This window comes from Stegostoma tigrinum, chromosome 5, assembly GCF_030684315.1.
Source record: "Stegostoma tigrinum isolate sSteTig4 chromosome 5, sSteTig4.hap1, whole genome shotgun sequence".
NCBI classification, from domain to species: domain Eukaryota; kingdom Metazoa; phylum Chordata; class Chondrichthyes; order Orectolobiformes; family Stegostomatidae; genus Stegostoma; species Stegostoma tigrinum.
This window is the reverse complement of record NC_081358.1, coordinates 28,035,047-28,046,923: the sequence shown is the minus strand read 5'-3', so window position 1 is coordinate 28,046,923 and position 11,877 is coordinate 28,035,047.

Genomic DNA, 11,877 nt, shown 5'->3' with positions numbered 1-11,877 from the left:
AAATAAAAATTACCATAAAATAAATATTCCCAATCAAGTTTATAAATTTATCTAATGTACCATACAAAAGTTTAAAAAAAAACCCTTGTGCATCCTCTTAATATCTTCCAGCTGTCTCCATAGTGTTGCACCAGTGAATGGTATAGGGCCGATGGAAGACTCTACTCTGCAGAGATGCAGTATAATTTGGAGAAAGTGCAACCGAGGAAGGCCCAGTTTTGGACTGCACCACCTCGTCATGGATGGCATCATTCTAAGCAGACAGGCACAGGAAGTACATTTGTTGAGTGGCAGTGGTTGGAAGGGGACTGCTGTCATTCTGACAAAGAGCAGCATATGTGTGCAGTAGGTCAGGACTGCCACTCCCATGCTGGCAATGAGTTGGAGGACAGATTGACAAACATCTGAGAGATCTTATAAATCCTTTCAGCCTCTGGTATTTGCAGGTGTGATGGCAGCAGTCTGCGTTTTCAGGATAACAAGTTAAGACTGCATGACTTTCTGAATGAGATTCGACGACAACAGTTAGGAAGTCTACGTTTGAAATGCAATGTGAAACACTGGTCCTCAGATACTGTATCTGGATCTGCAAATGTTTTCTTGGCATTCGTTATCGCATCCAGACTGAAAAGGATAGATCAATGCTCTGCCCACAGTCCTGTGCTAAGCGGGTGCTTGGCTCCTCTGTCCTTAATAGTGATAAAGCCTGTTAACTTATTGAACATTTCATTGGGCATACCCATCTGCTTTTTCCTACTGGCTTCTGATGAAAACTCTGATGTGAGTTCTCTGAAAGCAGAGGATGTTGTCCTCCACAGATTGTCTCCTGCTCTGCTATTAGGTTCGGTGTCACACGACATGCAGATTCCACTTCTACACAGTCCCCTAAAGCATATACAGTCTCATTTTCTTCTTCATTGGATGTGGGCATCACTGGCTGGACCAGTATTTATTGGTCATCCCTAATTACCCAGAGGGCATTAAGAGTCAATTGCCCTGTGGTTGGTCTGGAATCACATGTGGGCCAGACCAGTAAGGACAGTAGTTTCCTTTCTTAAAGGACACTAGTGAAGGAGAGGGGGCTTTCTCTCAACAATTGGTCATGATTTTAAAAAAGTGAAAGAACTGTGGATGCTGTAAATCAGGAACAAAAATAGAAGTTGCTGGAAAAGTTCAGCAGGTCTGGCAGCATCTGTGGAGAAAAAAAAAATCAGAGTTATTATTTTGGGCATGGGTTCTGAGGAAGGGCCACTGGACCTGAAATGTTAACTCTAATTTTTTTCTCCACAGATGCTACCAGACCTGCTGAGCTTTTCCAGAAACTTCTGTTTTTGTTGACTATGGTCATTGTTTGAATCTTAATTGAAAGTTTTTACTGAATTCAAATTCCACCATCTGTCATGGAATGATTTGAAACCAGATTCCCAGAATATTGCCTGGACCTCTTCATTAATCATCTAGAGATAATACCACTAGAGGTGAATACCATCACCTCCCCCTCCAACCTGCCCACTGCTGTGTAAGTGAGAGTGCCAGAGTTTCATCGTGTACTTCCACTCCTTTCTCTCTTCCGTCACTGCCCGGCAAACTGCATATCTGAAAATACAGAAATCGGCTTCTGATGAGAATAGATAGCGAAATCAAGAAGTGCGTGCTTATACTACCGATCACTTGTAAATCAGGAGAGAATATGAGATAAAAGGTGCAAGTGGGATTTGAAGAGCAGTCATAACGTATTGTCAATTTTGATACTTCCTGCCACATCACTGGGCTCAGTCTCCATCCTTGTCATTCCAACGTTAATGAACATTACCCCCTCTACAAGCGTATGAATGCATAGTGTGCCTGCCCCATCATCAATCCTGTCCCCATGAAGATGGATTCAAGTTGGCACTGACACTGGGTGGTTCCTTGCAAGCTCCCTAAAAGCAGGTCTAACTCAAACCATCCTGGGGTAGATTCTATTTCCTTGATGGCACATTGTCCTGCAGGAAAGGGAAATGTGTCAGTGAGTGTGGTGGGATGTGTGTGGTTATTGTGTCCATCATGACTGGCAGCACATGTGGTGTGAGTGTGAGCTTGCAGTAGTGAGTGAGTGTGTGAGTGTGCAGTGAAACAATGAACAGTTGTTATAAGTGTGAGAATACTATGGCTTTAAGAAATGTATTTTGTCCTTTTTTTAATGAAGTAGGGTTGAGACAGAGGTATTGAGTGTTCTGCTCAAAGCCAATAAAGTGAGGCCTTGGCTTTTTTTTAAAAGTTGGAAAATAGAAGCAGCCTGGATAGGTGGGGTTAATTTTCCACAGAACCAGGATGTTTAGTTTTAGCTTCCTGCACTTGCTGGGGTCTTAGAGCTTAACGTGGAAGCTCTTATTCCTCTCTCTATTACAGCTAGATGCTGGTATTCTCTTCCTGCTGCTAGCCCCAGACTTCCCAACTATTCTCTGATCTATTCAACAAGTCTCTAACCATCTCACTACAATCTGCCCCAACTGTCCCATCACCCTTTGGACTTAAATTGATTGAACGACACAACTCTGACTTCCTGACTACCCCAACTTTGACCAAACCCAACTATAATAGCACTCCACCTTACCCCACCCATCATCTCTGAGCCATAGACAATTCCCCAATCACTCAGCTCGGCCCCTGGCCTAGCCTGGTCTGATAACTGCCTGACCACCCCTCAACTAAACCAGAGTACCAACTAGACCCATCTACTCCTGCATTCTTCCTGACTCATTGACCAGACCTGGCCACTCCTTGGCCACCCATTCTGTGCATCTACCCATTCAATCTTCCATTTCACATGCCCGTATATTCACTCAGTTACCCACCTCATATCCTCACCAATCTGTACTCAAAGACCAAACAATTAAAACCTATCAGAATATTGCAGCTCCTGCTGTAAACAGGGGAGAGTCCTCTTGTACCCATTAATCATATTTTCTAATCAACCTGCTCAGATGTAATTACATAGCTATGGAACAAACAGGATGTGAACCCACACGTTTTGGCTCAGATAGTGACAATTCCACAGTACCAGAAGGGCGGCAGGGTGGCTCAGTGGTTAGCACTGTAGCCTCACAGCGCCAGGGACCCGGGTTTGATTCCAGCCTCGGGCGATTGTCTGTGCGGAGTTTGCACATTCTCCCTGTGTCTGTGTGGGTTCCTCCAGGTGCTTCGGTTTCCTCCCACAGTCCAAAGATGTGTAGGCTAGGTGGATTGGTCATGCTAAGTTGCCTGTAGTGTTCAGGGGTGTGTGAGTTACAGGGGGATTGGTCTGGGCGGGATGCTTCAAGAGGCGGTGTGGACTTGTTGGGTCGAAGGGCCTGTTTCCACACTGCAGGGAATTTAATCTTAAACCCTCACACGCACTCAATTTCAGCAACTCAATTCCTATCAGCTGTAAAGGAAATCAATTGGGTAATGTTACATTACTTTTTAAGTGATGACTAAAGAACAGCAAAGAAAGCAGGTTTTTCCCCAGCAAAAGCCCTCTATTGCCATATCCCAACCCATCCACCCTCTCCTTCACACTTCACCTAGTTTCTCAAGAACTGATAGAGATGCCTGCTAATATTCTTCAAGTGAAGTGGCTCCTATTTGCCCAGTGATACTCCAGTGAGGATGTCTATCACCTGCGTTCAACTCACCACTGCATTTGTGCAAGAACTTAGGATTTTCATCTCCATTTTCTTCCTTCTGGTCAAATGATTTAACTTTAGCATATTAGCAACAACATCATAGTCACAGCCAAATAATTATACAACTTTGTCCCCAAATTAACAGGTTAGCGCTTGGGAGTAAAAGAAATTTACAGTAATAGTTAGGTACAAAGTACTTATTTACGGGTGTTCGACCTTTTCAATGCTTTGCTAACAGTTTTGAATTTTGATTAATAGCTTATCGCCAAATATGATTGGCTGTGCATGCGATTGGGTTATTTCGTACTTAATACATAAACAAGAAATTTAAGGGCCTCATGGTAATCATGAGTCTGCGAACTCCAGCTGTAAAGCGGAGGAAGGCCTGGCTCTAGGGACAACATTGCACTGAAGGAGTCCATCCAAATTTTGGTTCTTGTAGACAAAATGACTATAATTTTGCCTAAATTGGCCTCTTGGCTCCCGTTTGTCTACGTCAGGCAATTCATCATTTCTCTTTGGGTGTGAGTGTTACTGCATATTCAGCCAGTGGGTAACATGTTTCCCTTCAAGTGGTATAATTTTTATATTTTTTCTTTACTTTGAAGCCTGTTGGCAGATTTTGACATACAATCACTGTTTTTGTAGCAACAAGTTTCAGTTCAGAGTTGCCAGCATTGTCCTTCTATTAATGGTTATTGATGAGCCCTATTAGAAAAAGTGACAGCATAAAAGCAATTAGAAACAGAACTGAAAAGACGTTCAATATTTGAAATCCCATGAACTTTTGTCATTATTCGAAGGATACTTTAGTCAATGTTGACCACAGTCAATCACATTAACCATTGAAATACGACTGACATATCTGCTCAATGGCTTATTCCAGCAAGGCTCAGCTTGTTAATATTCATAGTTGGTGTACAAAAGCTGAAACTTAGAACATATTCAAAATTAGAATGAGGAACAAGAAATGCATTGTTTTGTTTTTACTGAAAGCATATATTCTCTCCAACAACAGTTTAAAATTTCAAGATACTGGAGATTTAGTTTTGATTGATTAGCCTCAGGAGGGATCTTGACAACTAGGATAAAGCACTTCATAGCAACTGCATTCCCCAATACACCCACAATGGTCAGAATCCACTCAATAACTTGAGAGGCCAGCTTGAGCCTTTTCCTGCAATCAGAAACTGTGGCCAGAGGTCCACACACTGAGAAATCCATCACTTTATTGAATCCCAGCAGGAGCAGGGAGGTAGTAAATACAACGCATAACAAACTGAGACCCAGAATTGCTCCTGGGCCAGACACTTTAGGTAAATGATGGTGGGAGATGAGAGACTGATGGAGGGGCTTCATGGAGAACAGGGGTCAACAAGCAAGAGCTGTTGGGTGGCTTTCAGTTGGTACCCCACTTCTTCATTAATTTGTTTAATTCCCTCCTGGGGCGTGGGCTTTCCTGGCTGGACCAACATTTATTGCCCACCCCTAAGAACCCTTCTGAAGGTGGTGGTGAGCTGCTTTCTTGAACAGCTGCAGTCCACTTGTTGTGGGTTGACCCTTGAGGGAGTGACTTCCAGGAGTTTGACCCAGCGACAGTGAAGGAATGGCGATATATTTCCAAGTCAGGATGGTGGGTGATTTGGAGCGGAACTAGCAGGGGGTGGTGTTTCCCATCTATCTGCTGCCGCTGTCCTTCTAGACAGAAGTGGTCATGGGTTTGGAAGGTGCTGTTAAGCCCCTCAGTCAGGCACAAAGTGCCTTTGAATCGAGCTCCCTGAGGACTGTACCAACATTGTGTGTGGATTTTCTTGTCACACGAGGTCTGCAGTGAGTCCCCCACCCTCTGCTCAATAAATACCAAAAGTCACTAGATAAAAACTAAAATTGGCAGGAATTGACAGGGGGAAGAGAAAGTCTTTCAAAGCCCTTCCTGCCATGGACTTAATGAAAGTGGAGGTAAGTGGTCGGTGAGGCCCTCCTGTCTTCTGGCTGATTAAATACCACCAACATTGATATGGGGCAGCAGGTGGGATTATTGTAGTTTCTGAGTGACATGGACTATGGCAAGATGTGTGGCAGGATAGTGTGAGGCGCCTAGAGAGGTACAGATTGACGTCAGGGTTAACTTGCTTCACCTGTAATGCTTTTCACAAATGGCATGTAGCAGGTTTCTCACTAAGCAGTGATGAGTTGCCGATGACTTGTTAACAGTCCAACCTAACTCATCGATATTCAGTCTCCTATCTTAACCAGCCAAGCTTGATGTCAGGAAAACTCAAGAAAACCCGAGTGAGTAACTGGTGGATTCAACTCACCACTTTCTCCAGATGACCTCTGTGTTGGAAACCAGGCATCAGCATCTCAGGGCACACTCCACGGGTACCATTCTCATACAGCCCATGTGGCACGTACTCATCTCTTAACAACTCTTGTGGCACACAGAAACCATAGAAAAGATCCAGCGCAGAAGGAGGCCATTTGGCCCATCTTGTCCATGCTGACCCAAAGATACCCAGACACCCTTTCTAATCCCATTTTGGCACATAGCTCTGGGAAAGCAGAGTACCTGAAGGAAATCCACACAGTATTATTGAAACCAAAGGTAGGTGGCACAGCTATTACTGTTAGTGCAGTTGGGGATGTATTCTCAGTGAGTAGGCAGTGCAGAGGGCCTGCGGGTTACTATTGCCAGGGGTTGGAGTGAATGCAGAAGATGTTGCAGGCAATATTGAGAGTGGTAGAGCATCAGTCTTTTGTCAGGAGATGACTAAAGTCTCTGAGGTACCAGAGAGAAGGTGATGGCACTTAACCTGGCATTCCAGAAAAGGACACTGACCATATTCCCAAAGTGCCAAGCATTACTCTGGGTGGCTGAGAATGCTTCAATTGAGGATGCTTGGTGGCTACGTCAGACCAGGCAGGGCATAGTCTGGTGTCATGGCACCAACTGCTGATACTGGGGGAGGATGGAGGCCGAGCCTATTCAGTGGAACCTCCAGGACACTGTTGCAGAGTAGGGTACCAGTTTCCCCCTCTCTGCCAACTTTGGGGCAAATGTCAGGAGCTGAATGGAGCAGCTCCGGACTGACATTGTTTATTTGGTTGCTTTTAAAAGCGGTGTTGTACAAGGGATGACACTGAATTTCAGGATATCTGCCGTGTGATGATTTGTTGTGGGAACAGCACATAGGAAGACGGGGTGGAATTCAGACGTGAGAGATGCCAAAGAGGCGTGGTATATAATTAATGGGGTGATTTTGTAAGATGCTGCAAGAGAACCCATTAGACTTCAGTGTGCAGAGCTCTCCAAAGAAGCCTCGACATAATTCAGATTTAGCCAAAAGTTCAGCCTCAACTTTCTGATTTTTCTGCAAAGGCACTTGAGCAGGAAGTAAAATAATTTCCCAGTTGATGAAATAACATTAAGTTTTGCCAAGGAAAGCAATAGTGATTTTTGGATTATGTGTATCTAACTACCCAAACCCATCAGAAAATGAACTAATTCCTGGAAACATTTCAAAAAGTATGGGAGCCCACAGCTTCTAGGCACTGGAATGTATAGCCTTCTTGCATGTAAACAACCAAACCATTATGTTTCTTATTGAGATAAAGAATACAATGACAAGTGAGGACTGTTCACAATACAAAGGGCTTCCTATTGCTAGTGTGAGTGCTCTTCGTTAAAACCTTGTGTGTTTTGGCAAATCACACCAGATTAATCTATTAGACATCGCATTTCATTATCAAATTTCCGCTCCCTATCAGAGCACATACCTTATCACTTGGTCCACTTTCAATAGTGGACCCATTCTTAAGATTTCAGCTGCTCACATACTCTGGATGGAAAACAGTTGCCCCTACTGTTTTCTGTAGCAAGGGTTTGTGCACATAAGCATGGGAAAGGGCAAAAGTAGTGACCGCTGTTCTACCTGATGGAACAGGTAACAAAATTTTTTGATTTAAGCTATATTCACTTCTCTCAAATTTTGGCTGACTTTTCTTACAGTCCAACACTCTGATTAAACTGAATTTCTTGGTGAAATTCTTTAGGTTAAGCTCATTCTTTAATTACTTTGGTTTTTTTTGCATCAATTGGAAATCAAGGAAGAAGTTTTTTCAGATTAGTTTGCATGCCTCAGCCTATTTATAAGGCTTTATACTTATTTCAGGAGAAGTTTAAATTCTTCAAACAGTGGGTTTGAACCAGCTGAGTTTCCAGGATTAATATTTTTGAAATAAATTTCTGAACTTATCTTTTCTTCTTGGCACACAAGTGCAGGGGGGAAGGGCGATATTTTGGACATTGAGCAGACTTGTCTCCCATTAGTGTACAAAGAGGTTTCATTCTTTGCAAAATTTTTCATTATTCAGGAGTTGGCTGCGTGCAAGGTGCAGCAATAAAATGAAGTCATTCAGAAAGGTCACCACGGTGACAACAGGAAGAGTTAGCTTGCTTTCAACTCAGGTTTGACAGCAGGCAGTCTGTAAAGTGGAGATTGGTCCCTGGTTATGCTTCAGGAGTGGGAAGCATTTGATAAGTCATGACCTTTCTTCCGGTACTCCACAGCAAAGCTTTGTTTCATTTACAGATGATTAAATGGTCCAGAGGGCAATTATGAGCTGGAGGAAGGAACAGGTTTCCTCATCAACATGATTGAATTTCTTAACAACAGCAGCACCACAATACATTCAAGTTCAAATTCTTGACAGTGTTAAACAGATATAAAATTGCAAACTGATTTCAGTCATATTACAACAATATAACTCTTTACAAATACAAAGCCTCAGAGGCAGCCCATATCATATGGTTGTTATTTTTTAGCTTTCCATGTTGCAATATAGTTTATTTTTTATTTTATACTTTTAATAGCATTGAGTGAAGTTGTCGTAGAGTCACACTGTCACGAGAGAGAGAGAGATGATTGGCAGATGCCTAGCCAAAGGGTCACCACAATTTAGGTGAGGAGAGAGGATGAGACAGAGAATCCTTCATGGTAACCTCAGCAGCTCAGGAATTGAGCCCAGGCTGTTGGTATCACAAATCAGCTGGCTAGTCAACTGAGTTATCTGAGCCCAACATCTTTAGAGGTCTTTTTTTAAAATTCATTCATAGGGTGAAGGAGTTGCTGGCCAGGCCGGAATTTATTGCCCACTCCTGGGGGCAGTTAGGGTCAACCACATTGTTTTGGGCTGGAGTAGGAGGTAAAGTCATAAATAGGCCTCGTATCTTGGAAAATATGCATCAGGTTTAACAACTGGTTTTGGGGGCAGGGAATATCACGATCCCCAATTAGAATTTAATCCTGATCCTGTTAACTAGAATTCCCAACTCAAACTCACACAAAGTTCACGATTAAGCTTTGAGGAATGGCAGGTAGGCTGTGGGGAACGCAGACCAGTAGCTAGAGGCAGTGAGTTGGACATGGTGTGGGAGAAATTGCACATCAGTGATACAAACACAACAAATGGGATCAGAAGAGAGTTTACAGGTTAATCCAGAGAACTGTAGAAAGTATTCCTGCTCCAGCAAATCCATGCCGAAACTATTTAAATTATACGCCAGTGAAATTCAATTTAAAACAACCCATTACTTATGCTTCATAAAGATGTTAAGGGTTATGACAATAACCTAACATCCCATATCAAAGATCCAAATGCAGTAGGTAGCTACTCACATACAATTGAACACACCTTTGTGAAGAATGGAAATCAATGCATAGAACTAAGTTGAGGTCACAATCTAAAAATCAATTATTTTAACTAACCACTTGTACCCAAGCCCCATGGTCTTGGGGCTAAAATTACCTGCAAGATCTCAATTTAACATTAAAAAGTACAACATATAACCACACTAGTTTTTTTTAACCTTCCACCATTGTTTCAGAAAAAAAGCCTAATGGGATTAAAAATGCTCTGAAACTGCTTACCTTATTTTAATACTGGTATTCATGTTATTCATTTTACAGTGAGTCAACAGATACCGATAAACAGTCAAACACAGCAAAACAATTATTTTGTCAAAAACACAGATCTCCTTGATTCTAGGAATATGCAATGCAATTCCGATGGAAAATCACATTTTATAATAGTGTTGATTATGAGTCATATTAAATTTCAAATATTTTATTTGTTCCAAGTGTTTTAAATCATTTGATAGCCAAGCTCAGAACAAATGTTTGAAAATCTTATAATAGCTAACCACTTAGCACTGCATGAATAGTAAAGAACACACAAAACCATCATTAAGCAGAACTATTTCTTGCTCCTCTAGGATTAATTTTCACTGACCCAGCTTTCAGTATTTATCTAACACAAGCAGCAGGTTGCTTTGATGTTATCTGCTTATGCAAACAACAATGTGAAATTCTCTCTCCAGCTGAACTGGTGCTGAATCTACTGAGAATTAGCTGAATTCATCATTTTAAAGCTCAACAATGAGCACTCATAAACTATGTGTACAAATTATGTTTAACAACATAGTCATTCCAAATTGATATGACCTATTTTTTTATTGAGCACATGAAAAGACTAACAATATAATTTCTGCCAGGTAAATGTACTGATAAAATTTGATGACTAAAAATAAATAAATATATTTTGTATGGCAGAAATTTGATTTTCAGTGTCTTCCCAAAATCAGGTAAATCATTGGCCTGTCTTTGCTGCACTAGTGCCCTCATGTGGACAACTACAAAACTGCAAAATCAGTATCATAGTGTGGAGTTGGAGGAATACGGCGGGTCAGGCAGCATCAGCTGAGTAGGAAAGTTGATGTTTTGGGTTGGGACCCTTCTTCAGAAATGGGGGAATGGGGGAGGGAGCTCAGAAAGAAATAGAGAGAAGGGGTGCGGCTGGGGCAAGTGGGTGGGATGTTGGTAGGTGATTACAGGTAGGAAGTGGTGGGGATTGGTCAGTGAGGTGAGAGGTGCCAATAGGTGGGAGAGAAGGTGGATAGGTTGTGTCAGGTGAAGGAGGGGAGGATGAGTGGGTGGGTTGGTTATGGGATGAGGCCAGGAAGGGTGGGGGTGGGGAGATTTTGAAACTGGTAAAATCCACACCCGCAGCACCTCGTATTCTGGCTTGGGAGCCTACAGCCCAATGGCCTAAATGTGGATTTTACCAATTTAACTCTTTTATCTCTGACTCCAGCATCTGCAGTTCCCACTATCTCTGCACAATCAGTATCACTGTTTAATAATTCTTTTTATCACTTATTTGACAGAAACTATACTTGATGGTGCTTGACAGTAGTAAAAGTTATTCCTTTTGACAGAAGACAGAAGGATCTTACATTCAACATGTGAGATTCTTTTTTGTTCAAAGTAGCTGAGACCTGAAATTATATAGCTGAACAATTTCCCTTTTGAGTTGGAAAACAGTAGTAAGGGAAATAGATGAAAGTAACATAATTAGTGAAGTAAATTGCAAATTCACAAAATTAAAATCAGAGAACTAAAACTCACTGCAGGCAAGTCTGTGATTCCAGTATCTGCAATGCAGAATGGAAAGTGAAAAATAGAAGCAGTGCAGTTTGACAAGCATGTTGAACTCCCAAACAGGACTGACTTTTTATCAGAGGGCAATATGGTTTTCCTGGCATTATCGCACTGACTTTGACTGTCTGCTTTGGCTACTAACATCCTGGTGAAGACAGCAGCCAGAGGGGGAGCATGGGACCACTGCATCTTGTCTGCACTTTGGCACAACAGTTCCACATCGATGCCAACCCTGCAAAGCCATCAACATTGAATGCCACACATGCCATAAAATGAAATAATTCCAGAGGTCAGTATCCCATTACCAAGTCAGCATTTGCTTACACATGAACAGTCCTTGACTGAGTCAGACCACCAGACTGGCAGTATCGCTGATGCTCAATCATTTTATGTCAGCCAGGGCTCCCTGATTGGATCAGATTAACAACACCAATCAGGGAACTCATAGTCTATGAGGTCTAGCTGGCTGACTTCGGTATGAGCACTAGATCACTATAGCACTCCCTTTCTGAGTTGGCGGAAGTATGCCAATCTTTTTTCCTGGAAAGCCTCCTGAAGCATTTTGGCACTGGGTCAGATTACTCTGACAGTGTACGATGTGGGCAGCGTGTAACACGCAGGAGCGCCTCAGTAAATTTTCATTCTCTTCGTCTATTAGCAAAGATGTCAAGGTGCCCATCTCTGATTCTGAGGACACAACAACGCATGACAGAGAAGGTGACTCCACAGGT